The sequence below is a fragment of the Tupaia chinensis genome, unplaced genomic scaffold (genome assembly GCF_000334495.1).
Source record: "Tupaia chinensis unplaced genomic scaffold, TupChi_1.0 Scaffold000460_1, whole genome shotgun sequence".
Classification (NCBI taxonomy): Eukaryota; Metazoa; Chordata; class Mammalia; order Scandentia; family Tupaiidae; genus Tupaia; species Tupaia belangeri.
In genome coordinates this window covers 161,843-175,121 of record NW_006159969.1, presented here as the reverse complement: position 1 = coordinate 175,121, position 13,279 = coordinate 161,843, and positions in this window count along the sequence as shown.

Genomic DNA, 13,279 nt, shown 5'->3' with positions numbered 1-13,279 from the left:
GTACTTTAGTGAAACGGAAACACAAAAAATACATTATTTGGATTGGGTTTTGAGATGGCCTTGTTGTACAGCTCTTTAATACTATACAGAGGGATACCACCTGGCTACTTGTGGTTCAAATCCTGGTCCTGGTGGCTTTGAAATTATGACAGGCATGAGTGTACATGCCCAAGAGCCTGACAGGATGGAGAAGAGGAGAAAAAGAGATTGGAGCATGACTAGGGCCTGTTTATTTGGTTGTTTGCTTTGTTTCATTTTCAAAATCTGTCTTTTTCTCTTCCTCTCTTTCTTTCTCATGCACACACATGCACCCTCTGCCATCAAAACAAAACAAAACTTGCACCATATTTTCATCTGACTATAGACCATGGGAGGTAGGCTGTAGTTATCTATGATCTGCATCTGTAGTAGATTTTCTGAAAAAGTCCTATATAAAACAAAGCAAAAGAAAAACCTCTTTTTCCCATAGCAATATTTCATAATCCTTTTCCAGTTCCGTGCCTTTGGAATCATTGCAAACACCCGATAATTTGACGATGCTTGCTTTGAAGTCATGAAACAAGAGAAAAATAAACTTGAATGTGTTTAGCAATTAGCTAATAGAGATATTTGCTTACATAATTAACTTCCTGTATTTTTTTCCTAGTACATTCTCGGCACTTCTGATATTCACTTATATATCTTTAGTCTTGCTTGGAGCCACATGTACAGCAGTAATATAGCAAATAATAATGTTGTAACCTTGCTTTATCTTGGAGCGGCTTTGATTTCAGGACACTGTTGCTTTGAGCTTTGAGCTTTGAGCCAGAAAACCTCCCCCAGCACTGCACAAACTCATCCTTGACATAGAACAACAAAAACAAAAACAAAACAACAGTTGTATGAATTTTTTTTATTATTCTATTCAGCTCAAGATATTTGCTAAAAAAAAAAAATGATAAAAAAATCCCAGTGGCTTAAAAAAGTAGAATTTTACTTTTCACTCATGCAAAGTTTAATAGGATGGAGGGAAAGGTTGACTCTGCAGCTCTGCACAGCCTCTCCAGAAAGCAAGATCCTTTCATTGTGTAGTCCCACTCTTTGTCAGGGCCTTGCAGTCCTCTCTTGATTTCTGTCTTTGGCAGAGAAGGGAACAGAGACAAGCACACATGGAAGATTGTACTGAAGATTTTTATGAGCCAGGCATAGACGTGATAATCATTACTTCCACTTGTATTTTAACGGTCAGACTTTACTAGCTGAAAAAGAGCCTAAAAAATGAAGTCTAATTATGAACTCAAGAGAGAAAAATGCATTTTTATGAACACATACTCTCTGCCACTCTTCTGCTTTTTGTAGCTTAGAGGTTCATTTCCAAGATCATGGACTATATTTCAAAATGACCATAATCTCTATACACAGGTTTTTGACTTTTAAATGGATGTATTTTCTTTTTAAAATTCGCCAGAGGCACATGTGTTTTCCACAAAGAGAAAAAGAGAAAATGAGAGTATCCTCCATGAGGGGTGGTCATTCTGCAATCCTTTCTCTTCCATTTCTCCCTCCATTCAGGATTTGGGGCATGCACCCACATGTGCCTGGTCAAACCTCTGGGTCCTGGATTTGATCCACATAGTTGGCCATGTGAGATTCACCTGTTTTTTTGTTTGTTTGTTTGTTTTGCTATAGGGCGTGTGTGCTTGCCAGAAAGACAGAGAGACAGAAAGCCAGAAATCACTCCCCAGGGGGGATGGCGACGCTGCAATCCCTTCTACTCCATTCTCCTCTTGGGATCTTGGGCACGCATGCACATGCGCCTGGAGTGAGTTTAAGCCACTGGGTCTGGGAGTTGAACCGCAATCGACTACATGGGAGTCCAGCGACATAGCCATTACGCTAACTGCTGGTCCCGCAGATCGTCAAACAACTGGTTGGTGCAGATCTATTTTATACAAGGCTCTTCCTGTCTCGTTTTCTTCTCTATCTCCATCCAAATTCTGAGGGATGTGTATAAATAAACCTTGACAGTCCCATGGATCGAGAAGTACTTCAATCTGAGTATGCATTCTGGAAGATTTTTTTTCTGGAGTTCATCAATAAAGATAAAGAAAAACGAGAATCACTGGTAATAGAAGATGTACATCTCCTTGCACTGAGGTGAATAAAAATTAAATGCAGTGGGACCAGCAGATGATGCAATGGCTATGTTGCTGGATTCCCATGTAGTTGACCATGGTTCAAGTCCTAGATTTGGTGGCTTAAACTCACGACGGGTGCATGTGAGTGCCCAATATCCCAAGAGAAGAATGGAGAAGGGATTTCGGTGGCCACCCCTGGGGGGATGATTTCTCACTTTCTGTCTCTCTTTCTCTCTGTCTTTCAGGTGAGCACACGAGCCCTACAGCAAAAATCTCTCAAAAAATAAATAAAAAATAAATGCATTTATCAAAAATATAATTGATATAATTAAAAAATGAAAAGTCTATATCTAATATAGTGCCTCTAGTTATAATTACTGATAGCTAGAGGAATATCTATAATCAACAGGTAAGAAACAGGCAACCAGAAAAACTGTTATTTGCATTTTCCAAGAAATGAAGGAGTAAAGAAATCCTCTTATGAACGTCTTGATATAGCAATTAGAACATGAGCTGTGGGCAACAGTAAGTAAAGGAAAGAAAGGAAGATATGCAAACTCAGCATGCATTTGTTTTATATAGTCAAGGAGAAATGGATCAAATTAAGACGCACATTGAGAAGCACAGTGAAGTCTTAAAATCTCAATTGACCTTTTCAAAATGGTATTGAGAGGGAACCAGCAGTTAGCGTAATGGCTATGTCGCTGGACTCCCACGTAGTTGACTGCGGTTCGCGTCCTGGACCCGGTGGCTTAAAACTCACCCCGGGCATGTGTGCGTGCGTGCCCAAGATCCCGAAAGGAGAATGGAGGAGAAGGGATTGCGGCGTGACCATCCCCCCTGGGGGGGTGATTTTCTCGCTTTCTGTCTCTAATGTCTCTCTCTGTCTGTCTGGCGAGCACACGCGCCCTATAGTGAAAATCTCTCCAAAATAAAAAAAAAGAAAATGGTATTGAGAGACACCAAAGTGAAAAATAAATGAACTTCTAGAGTCAGTGTAAATAAAGTCATTGCTATAGACCACATACTAAAGATACAAGAAGTATTTCTGCTGCAACTATGGCAGAAAGATTTCTAAAGACCAGGAAATTCAAGGAAAAAATAATTTTGAGGGAGGAGCATATACAGAAACTTCCACTGGACCTAAAGTTACAGGTTTCGAGGGGAGAATAAACTATATACCCAGTTCAGAAGTCTGTATTCTAACTCGCACAAATGTCAACCCAGGAAGAAATATTCCTCAGAAGGAGAGTCCAAAGTCTAAGGAACTCAGTGGCTAAGAGTCAAAGGCTGCAGCTGCCATTATGTCATTAACAATAAATGGCAAATGACTAAAGAATATGGTAGTTCTGGGAATGAAGAACTTCATGAAGTGAAGGAAGAATCTGGGAGAGCAGGAAATAAAAAGCAGTAAGTTACACTAGCCTTTACTGGAAGCAAAATTCTGAACTCATAAGAAAATGAAAATTTTAACCCTAGTCAGGGACTGCATAATTAAAAACTGAGATTCCTGGGTCAGCTGGTGGCGCGACGATTGAGGGGGCTGGTTTCTATATGGCCAAATGCATGGTTCCAGTCCAGACCTGGTGGCTTGAAATGGACTCTGAGCACATGTGCATCTGTGCCCAAAATCCTGAAAGGAGAGAGAAATGGATGAGAAGGGACTGCAGTGTGACCCTTTCTCATTTTCTCACTCCCCAAATCTGCCACTCCCATCTCTGACAAATACAGGTGTTCTCTGGAAAAATTAAAAAGAAAAAAAAGAAAAACAAAAAACAAACAAAAACAAACAAACAAAACCCTGGGTTTCCAAAAACACTGGTCTAAACAGAAATGTGAATGAATGCCAGTGGACTGCATATGATATAAATGGGAAAAGTGGTATCATTATAAAAATTTTTGAATACTACTTTATACATTTTTTAAGATGAAAATATTTTAATACATTTTTCCTAATTTATGTATGCAGAGCAATGTTTTTTTGTTACTGTTTTCTTTTCTTTTATTGTTCCCTCTGAATATAAAAAACAGTGTCACAGTTAACTTCTGAGTGAGCAGTTTCTCGCATGTAAGGATTAAATTCATAGGCACCAGATTCAGGAAATTGATGGACATTCTGGAAAAGCTAAAATAAACTAAACAAGTTTTCTCTCCTAAACTCTTATTTTTCCTTCCTAGTACTTGTCCCAATCATTACAAAGTCTTTGATGTTATCTATCGTATCTAATAAAATATAGGTTTGCCTTGCAAAATTATTTGCTCTTTAAGGATGCCATATTTTCTTGAAAAATGGTTTGTTTATAAAAATATGCTTTGATTTTAGGGGCTGCCAACATCATATGGGTCCCAGGATTTTGTGAATGAACTAGGGGGGTGGTACTGAGATGTTCTTGTGTCTTGTGTTCCCTGTGGAAGTTTAGAAGAACATGAGAGAACTTTCTAGTGGATGAAGTCCTTTGGAGTTGGCCAAAAAGCTTCACTAACCCAAGAGGGAGAGAGCCCAGGGCACTAATGATGAACAAGAATCCTCTATTCTCCAACATATTTGAATGCAGTTCAAGTCTCAGACTCAGAGACTTAAAATTCAAGCCAGTGTGTGTCCATGCACCCCAAGAGGAGAATGGAGAAGAAGGGATTGTGGTATGGCCATCTTCCCAAGAGGTGGTTTCATGCTTTCTGTCACTCTGTCTCTCTGTCTTTTCAGAGAGCACATAGCCCTATAGCAAAAATCACTCTTAAAAAAAAAAAAAGCAAAAACAAAACAAAACAAAACACTTGCCAAAATACACATGTACACATGTTACTTCTTTAGTTTAGAAACTCTTAGATCTTATTCATTAGCCTTCTGAAATGTTCTCTTTTTGTAGACAGATATCATCCCCAAATTTTCTGATATCATTACAACATCTGCTGGTTCTAGCAAAAGTTTATTTCTGTAATCCATGTTTGAGGTTTAAAGATGCAACAGAGTATAACCACTGATTTTGGCAAAAATAAAAATAAATATTGAAATTTTTCTAGCTTCCACTTTCATGGCAGGCAAGACAACATACAAAGTGTTTCAAAGCATAGAGGAAACTGAAAGATTAGAGGCCATATAAGCATTGAAAATGGTTATAGGTACTAGAGACAATGCAGAAAGAGGACAGGAGAAAGGGGACAGTGTAAGGAAAGAAGTTATGGAAAAAAATAGGCAGGCATTTTTGGGATATAGAAGTGGATTATAATGTGTTGGTGATAATATGTTTTGTATCCTCAAATGCTCTGGTAGAAAATATATTCATTTTGGATAAATTCAACTTACAAGCTAAGGGGTGTATAAATTAAATGTATAAAATAAATTACAATAAAAAATAAAATGTACCATAAAGGCCTAACAAAAGAAAACAAAACAAAACAAAACAAAGAATTCTAAGGCATTTAAGAGCCTGGGAACTACTCATATGTACTGAGAGGGCTCTGCAAGTGTACCTCAGGTGAAACATCCAAGTTTACTTTGAGAATGGAACTGATCTAGGTTGGACAGGAGGCATGCGAAAGTTCTGGGTGTGTTGAGGCACAACATAGTCCTAGGTGGTTATAAAATTTCCGAGATCCTCTTTGGATGTTGATCACAGCTTTTGTGGCCAGCATTAGCCAAGAGGTTCTGAGCCAGAACACCCACTGGTTCAGAAATGCAAACCAAGGTGGATTGGTATTGGGCTGGTTTTGGTTTTGGTTTGCATCATGACCCAGGTAGAATATATCAAACTATGGTGGGTGGGATGTAAGGTAGCTACTAACCCTCTTGTAAACCTGACTGGAGTAGTTGCACAGTAATATGAACATATTAAACAGTACTAAACTGCAAAAAAAAAAAAAAAAGAAAAAAAAAGAAAAGAAACCTCTATTCTCTCCCAAGATACCTAAGTGAGCTTTTTGTTTTGTTTTGTTTTTGTTTTTTTGTTATAGAGCATATGCCCTCACCAGAAAGAGGGAAAGTGACAAATCAACCCCCCTCCCAGGGTAATGACCACACCACAACCCCTTCTCCATTCTCCTCTTGGGATTTTGGACACATACATATGCGCCCAGCGTGATTCTCAAGCTGTAAGGTCCAGGGCTCAAACCACAGTGACTATGTAGGAGTCCAACACATGCCACCTGTTTGTTTCCCCCAAGTGAGTGCTTTTGACTGAGACTTGGTAAAATAAGAAAACACAGGAGAGAGAATGTTTTTAGACATAACCCGTGACTTTACCTTACCTATAAAAAGAGAGGCAAGATTTTGTTTCAGTTGTTAAATTTCCCAGTGAAAAAAAGAGTTTAGTTTATATTATAACACAAGGGGTTAACATTGCTAAAATGTAGAGGGTTAGAGGCAAATTTAGAGCATTTTAAACGGCTGGCCTTGTATTATTTGGGCTCTGCCATTAACTGCCACATATTGTATAACCTTGTTTGATGACTAAGTAAGAGAAGAGGAAATATAGACATGGATAATTTATCCTATGCCTGGGGGATCATTCAATTAATTCCTGCACTGACCCATTTTAGAGGCTTTGGGGACAATATCAAAAGGGATTTTCATGAAGGCCTAAGGGGATGATCTGCTGTCCTAATTGGTCCCTGCTAGTCTACAGACCCTTTGGAAATCAAAATTAGTAGATTGTAATTACATGGACATATTTTAGTTATTAAAAATGTAGGTTAAATAATATTTATGGACATAGGTACTTGATGAATACAAATGCCATGTTGAAAATTTCCTTCTGAGCAAGAAAAGAAATTCAAGGAACAAGAATATATGCATTTTGTAGCCACAGAAGTGATATAAAGGAAGATACTAGCCAGAAAATGGTTGTTTGAAAGATGAAATTGTACATGCTTTGTTTCTTGTCAATGTTGATTAAGAGACCTTTTCTATATTTATCAATAATTAGTGGAACAAAATTTTGGCTTTTTGAATATCTTCTAAATGTGAAAGTTTAAACAATTTCATCAAACATTGCTGTGATAGGAAGATTCATCTGTTTATTTAAATTATACCTTTGTATAAAAACTTGAATTTACTCTCTCACTTTGCAATCTCACTAGCTCATTTGAATTAATTTCATATTATTGGCTCTGTGGTTAAATCTCTTTTCAGACTGAGACAATTTTGGTCTCCATAGCATCTCAGGTTTTTTGTTTGTGTGTTTTGTTTTTATTTACTGTTTTTTAAGTTCCCTCTTTAAATTTAGCAAATATGAAGCTGAATATATTCAACTGCTCCCTGGGAGTTGAACCCAGCGCTGCTTTTCCCTCATTGCTACATTTTTATCAATTCACAAAAATTTCATACCCAGACTTTAAATCGTGTAACTACATATACTTTGTTAAAAATGGGTAATGGGGGTAATAGCAGTTGGCATAATGGCTGTCACTGAACTCCCATGTAGTTGACCACAATTTGAGTCCTGGATCCAGTGGCTTAAACTCACGCTGGGCGTGTGTGTGTGCGCGTGTCCAAGATCCTGAGAGGACAATGGAGGAGAAGGGATTGCGGTGTGACCATCCCCCCCCCGGGGTGATTTCTTGCTTTCTGTCTCTGTCTCTGTCTTTCTGGTGAGCTCACACGCCCTATAGCAAAAACCTCTCCAAGAAAAAAAAAAATGGGTAATGGGACCATATAAATATGTAAGAAGGTGCTTTTTGCCACTGATCTTTTTTCTCTTTTAGGTGCTTTGGCAATGTCTCCAGAGGACTGCTGGTCTCTTTGTTAATCTCATGAGATTATTAAGAGAAATAATCAGAAGTAGGCAAAAGTTGGCCACTGAGGGTCCTCTTATCTTCCATTGTTCATGGTTCCCTTAGAATGAATTGGGACCAAAGATAAACAGAGTCGTAGTGCTAGGGCTCTCAGATTTGTGTCTTCGGACTATCTCCTTTCCTCTACAAAGTGAAAGAATACCAATGCCAGATTTCCCTAGCCTAATAAAGCCTGGGTTAGTGACATGGACATGGTAAAACATTTCTAGTAGGCTTGTAACTATCTCTATTGTGTAAAACTCTGACTGATCTTTCTTTATCATAGAGATGAGAACCTTTCCATTGATCTTGAAGGCCACTGAGGTTTGCATCCAGAATAGACAATAGGAATTATCTAAAACGATCTACCCTGATGCACTAAACATTAGACTATGCTGTAAAAGCTTTGTAGTAATAGTGTACAGGCCACCAAAAGTGGTTCTTCTGTAAAGAAAAGTACCCTAAATCATTTACTCAAAATTAACCAGTCTTCCCTTGAAACATATTGCCAAGCTTAGATCACTCTGTCTTTATTTATTCTATTCAATACACTCTTACATTGTAGTTACTATATACAGGACACTGTTCTAAGAGCTTTATAAATATTAACACATTTAATGCTAAATTATTTAATGCCATTATTATTCTCAATTTGAAGATGACAGAACTGAAACTCAGAAACATTCATTTGCTCAAGATCACAAAGCTGTAAGTGACAGGCAATGTAACACCAACACCTGTGTTCATAACCACTAAGCTGTGCTTGCTCACTCTTATCACATCTAGTTATAGAACTGACAGTTGTACAATTTTTCTCTGAATTTTCTTGCTTGTTTGCAAAGAATAATGAGTGGTACATCTACCTGCTCTCATCAGAAATTTATTCTTACTAGGTGTGCTGCATTTTCATTTACTGGAATAATCATAGAAATAATAAAAACTAAAATAATTTGAGATGATCTTCTTGGCCTTTAGCTTTATTTTAGGGAGAAAGTATAATCTAGAGATTATGATCTAGAATCTAGAGTCAGACATTTTAGGTTCCCTATTGACCTGAGACACACTACTTCTAAGAACTTTATTTTTTCTCATGAAAAAGCAGTAATAATGGATAGCAATAGCATTTTTCATTGAGTTGTTTTAAAGGTGAATGGAGACTCTCCAGTTACAAAGGCTACCACATTACCTGGGCTATAATAAGCGTGACCAATGAATGTTCAATAACAACGCTGCTTCTGTACCACTTTGCACTAGATTGGAATTAGTCATTCCTTCTAGATGCACATTAATATACCTTGGGGAGGTTTAAAGACTACTTATGCATGGGTCTAACCAGCAGACACTTTTATTTAGGGAGTTTTAAGTATTCCTGGACAATTAAATTACTGGAAATTTTGTTCTTCCATGTAGTCCCATCATAATACTCTGCACACAGTAGGTGTGTGCATTATGAATAGTTATTACACACAGTGATAAAGTATATCTGAAAATTTTAACAGGGGAGCCCAAACATTCAAAAATCATTAACTGAAGATTGAAAGGGAGTTGTTTATTTTTTTATAAGTAGCCAGCTTTCAGAGAGGGGAGGGAGAGAAGGAGAATACTTCTAAATGATTAGATCAGCCACAAACACAATTAAATTAATCAATTAGATGGCGTATCCTTCAGAGAGACCACATTTACAGTTAGTGGATGAGATCATACAATTTCCTAAAATGTCATTCTTGAATGTATTATTACTTATAATAGTTATGTGGTGATGGGCTAGTTATGTGGGATGCTAGGGTTGGAAAATCTGATTTCTCATTCAGGTCTCACCTTTTGCCTGTAAGATTTGGAATAAGTCTCCAATCTTCCTTCAGATTCAGATTCTTCATTTACAAAAAAAGGATTACCATCTACTTCACATGGTGTTTAAAATGACCAGATGAGATATTCCATGTTAACTATTTGGTACCTTGATTAATGTTATACACATTAAATATTTCTTCAGTGTATTTTAGGTTCCCTATTTGATTCTTCAATCTTATCTTCCATCAGTCCCTCCTCTGCTCTCTAAAGCCATATTTAAACCACTGTGAAAGGTTTTTTCCCTTCTGTTTTAATAATTTTATATTTTCTCAGCCCACAAAGGTCAGGAATTGGTCTTTTTCAGTTCTGTATGCCCAGAACCCATCTCAATATCCGGTACATAACAGCTATTTAATAAATATTTGATGAAAGAACAAATGGAAATCAAAAAACCATAATTATGAGCAAATAAATTTTTACCAAGGCCATTTCAGTGGAAGAAAATTGTCAGATTATGTAAAGCTATGTAGAAAATAGCCACACCAAGCTTCAGTGTAACTTCTCTTACATTTATCATTATCTACTCTTTTGAAAGTAGATTTTAGGAGCTGTCATTTCGAACATACAATTCATTCAAGTTTCATTTATTAGGTGTGATAAAACTCAGAATTTAAGACTCTAGCTAATTAACTAAGTGTGCTTTCAATTTCAATCCCTGTTACCCACAAATATTTGAATTAGCATTTAATGTTTATTTTGAGTTATCACTGCTATCCCCGGGCCTTTGCAGCTCAATTAGAAATGCTTTTCACTTCCTTTCAGCTTAACCAAAGGAGAACCACTGACTCTCGTCAGAAGAGAGACATTTCAAGTCAAACATTCCAAAACTGGAACTGGTGTGAATGTAAATTTGTTCCTATATGACTTGTACAGCCCAGTAAACATTTATCATCCATTGTCTCTGATCATCCACTGGTATATGCCATACAGGCCAAACTATTAATTTGTTATTTATTTATTTATTTGCTAGAGGATATATGTGCTCACTAGAAAGGGCAAGAGAAAGTGAGAAAGTAGCCCCCACCATCATGGAGAATAGTCAAGTTGGAATCTCTTTTCCTTCATTTTTCAGTTTTATCAGGATTTGGGGCACACATACAAAACATGCCCATGTGTTTCTTAAGCTGTCAGGTCCAGGACTCAAACTATACAGTCAACCATGTGGGATCCAGCTGCTTTAACCATCATACCATGAGCTAGCTTCTTCCCCTACTTGAATTCATACTCCTTGATGTCATATACAAAGGGACTTCATAAGTTCATGGAAGGAACAGAATCTAAATATGAGTTTGTTTTGGTGAGAAAACAATGAAATCATGCATATAGTATTTTTCACAATTTTCATTTTTCATGATATCTTTGAAGACCCACTATACACACTGTAATAATAAGGAACTGAATTACAACTTAAACTCTGGAATGCTAGAGATCTTCACCTTGAATTTAGCTATATCCTAGATTAGAGATTGGAAATTTCAGAAAAGATGTAGAAATCAAAAACAATACAAATGGATATCATATAACTGAAAAATACAATATCTGAAACTAAAAATTTAGGGCTTTGGGGCCAGTAAGTGGCATAGATGATAAGGCACTGGATCCCACATGGTAGACACTGTAGTTCAAGTCCTGGACCCAGTGGCTTGAAAATCACGCTTGGGCATGTGTGCATGCGTGCCTAAAATCCTGAGAAGAGAATGGAGGAAAAAAGGGATTGAGGCATGGCCATTTCCCCTTGGAAGTGATTTCTCACGCTCTTTCTCACTTTCTCTGTTCAGTGAATGCATGCACCCTATAGCAAAAAACTTTAAAAACTAAAGGGAGGGGGCCTTTTTAAAGTATCAGTGAAATTGAAGACAGCTGAATAGAAATTTCTAAACTCATACACAGAGATTATAAAAAAAAGAAAAAGAAAAAGAAAATGAGTAGCGTATGAATGGTTCATGGAATCATATCAGAAAGTCTACCATGCAGATAATGGCTGTTCCAGAAAGAGGAGAAAGATAATACAGTATAATAAACATTTGAGAGACAGTGGTCGAACATTTCCCAAATATAATGAAAAATAAATTCAGCAAACTCCAAGTAAGGTGTATTCGACAGCCAACTAATCATTTTATGTGGGTTAGTCATATATCTTAAGATAAGCAAGTTCATAAATGATCTCTTGATTTTTTTTTTTTGATATTTCCTCATCCTTTACACCTGCCTGCTCATTCCCCTACATTTCTCATTTTAGTAAATGGTACCACACTCAATCTGTTTCTTGAAATAAAATCTTGTATTTATACTAGCTTCCCACAACTGCTATAAAAAATTATCACAAACTTGGTGGCTTAAAACAATATATATTTATTGCCTTAGAGCTCTAGATGCCAGAAGTCCAAAGTAGATTTCACTGTGACACCACCATGGTGTTGGTAGGGCCGCTGCACTCCCTATGGAGGTGGAAGAAAACCATTTTCTTGCCTTTGCCAGCTTCTAGCAGCCTGCACTGTGGCTGTGACCACTGCTCCCTTCACCTTCTGTCATATGGCCTTCTTTTCTATCTCCTTCCACTTCTCTCTGATAAAACACCTGTGATTGTGTTTAGGGGCCCACCTGAATAATACCAAGCAAACTTCCCCATCTCAAAATCTTTAATCACATTTGCAAAGATTTTCTTGCTGTATAAGGTAAAATTCACGGGTTTTAAGGATCAGGAACCAGAAATATTCGGGGGCCACTATTCAGTCTGCTACATCACCCGTATTGTTTTCCTGCACTCACTTTTTCTGGTCATAAGCAATGCCTTTTGGTACTACTTGAAAATGCATCTTGAATCCATCTTCTTTATGTCTAATGCCATTCCTCTAATCAAAGCAACCACTAATTATCATCCAAAGAAGGGCCCCTCTGATGTCAATATACTGACTCTAGATCTTGCTCTTCTTCTCGCACTTAGAACTGTGTAGTTCAAACAGCTTCAAATTTTTTTACAATTAATTTTATTTATTATTATTATTTTTTTAAATTTTCTATAGGGCATGTGCACTCATGAGCAAGAGAGAGAAAGTGAAAAAGTAAGCCACTAGGTCCAGGACTTGAACCACAGTCAGCCATTTGGGAATTAAGAACCTTAACCACCACATCAGCTGACTTTAAAGAGGACTTAGATAACGATGTCTAAAAAACCCCCATTTGACCCTGTATATCTCCTTTGAGGCACTTGACATGATTTAAAATCAACATATTGATTTGTTGCTTCTATTTAATTAGGTTAAATCAGGACAATAGAAATCCCTTTAAGATTTTACACAAAAGAAATTGGCCACACTAGTGCTGGAAAGCTAGAACAGCAAAAATGAGAAGGGATCTTGAGAAATAAAGTAGACTAGAGAATATTACTCAGATATTAGTACTTAGAGAGTGCAGGTTCTCTCCTGGGATTGGAGAACAGAAGAGAAGGTATGCTGCTGGAGATGGAAAGGACATGGCAACAGCAACTTCAGAAGACACTCAGAGAGATCATCTGGAAACAGAGGGGGAAGAAAGAGTCTTCA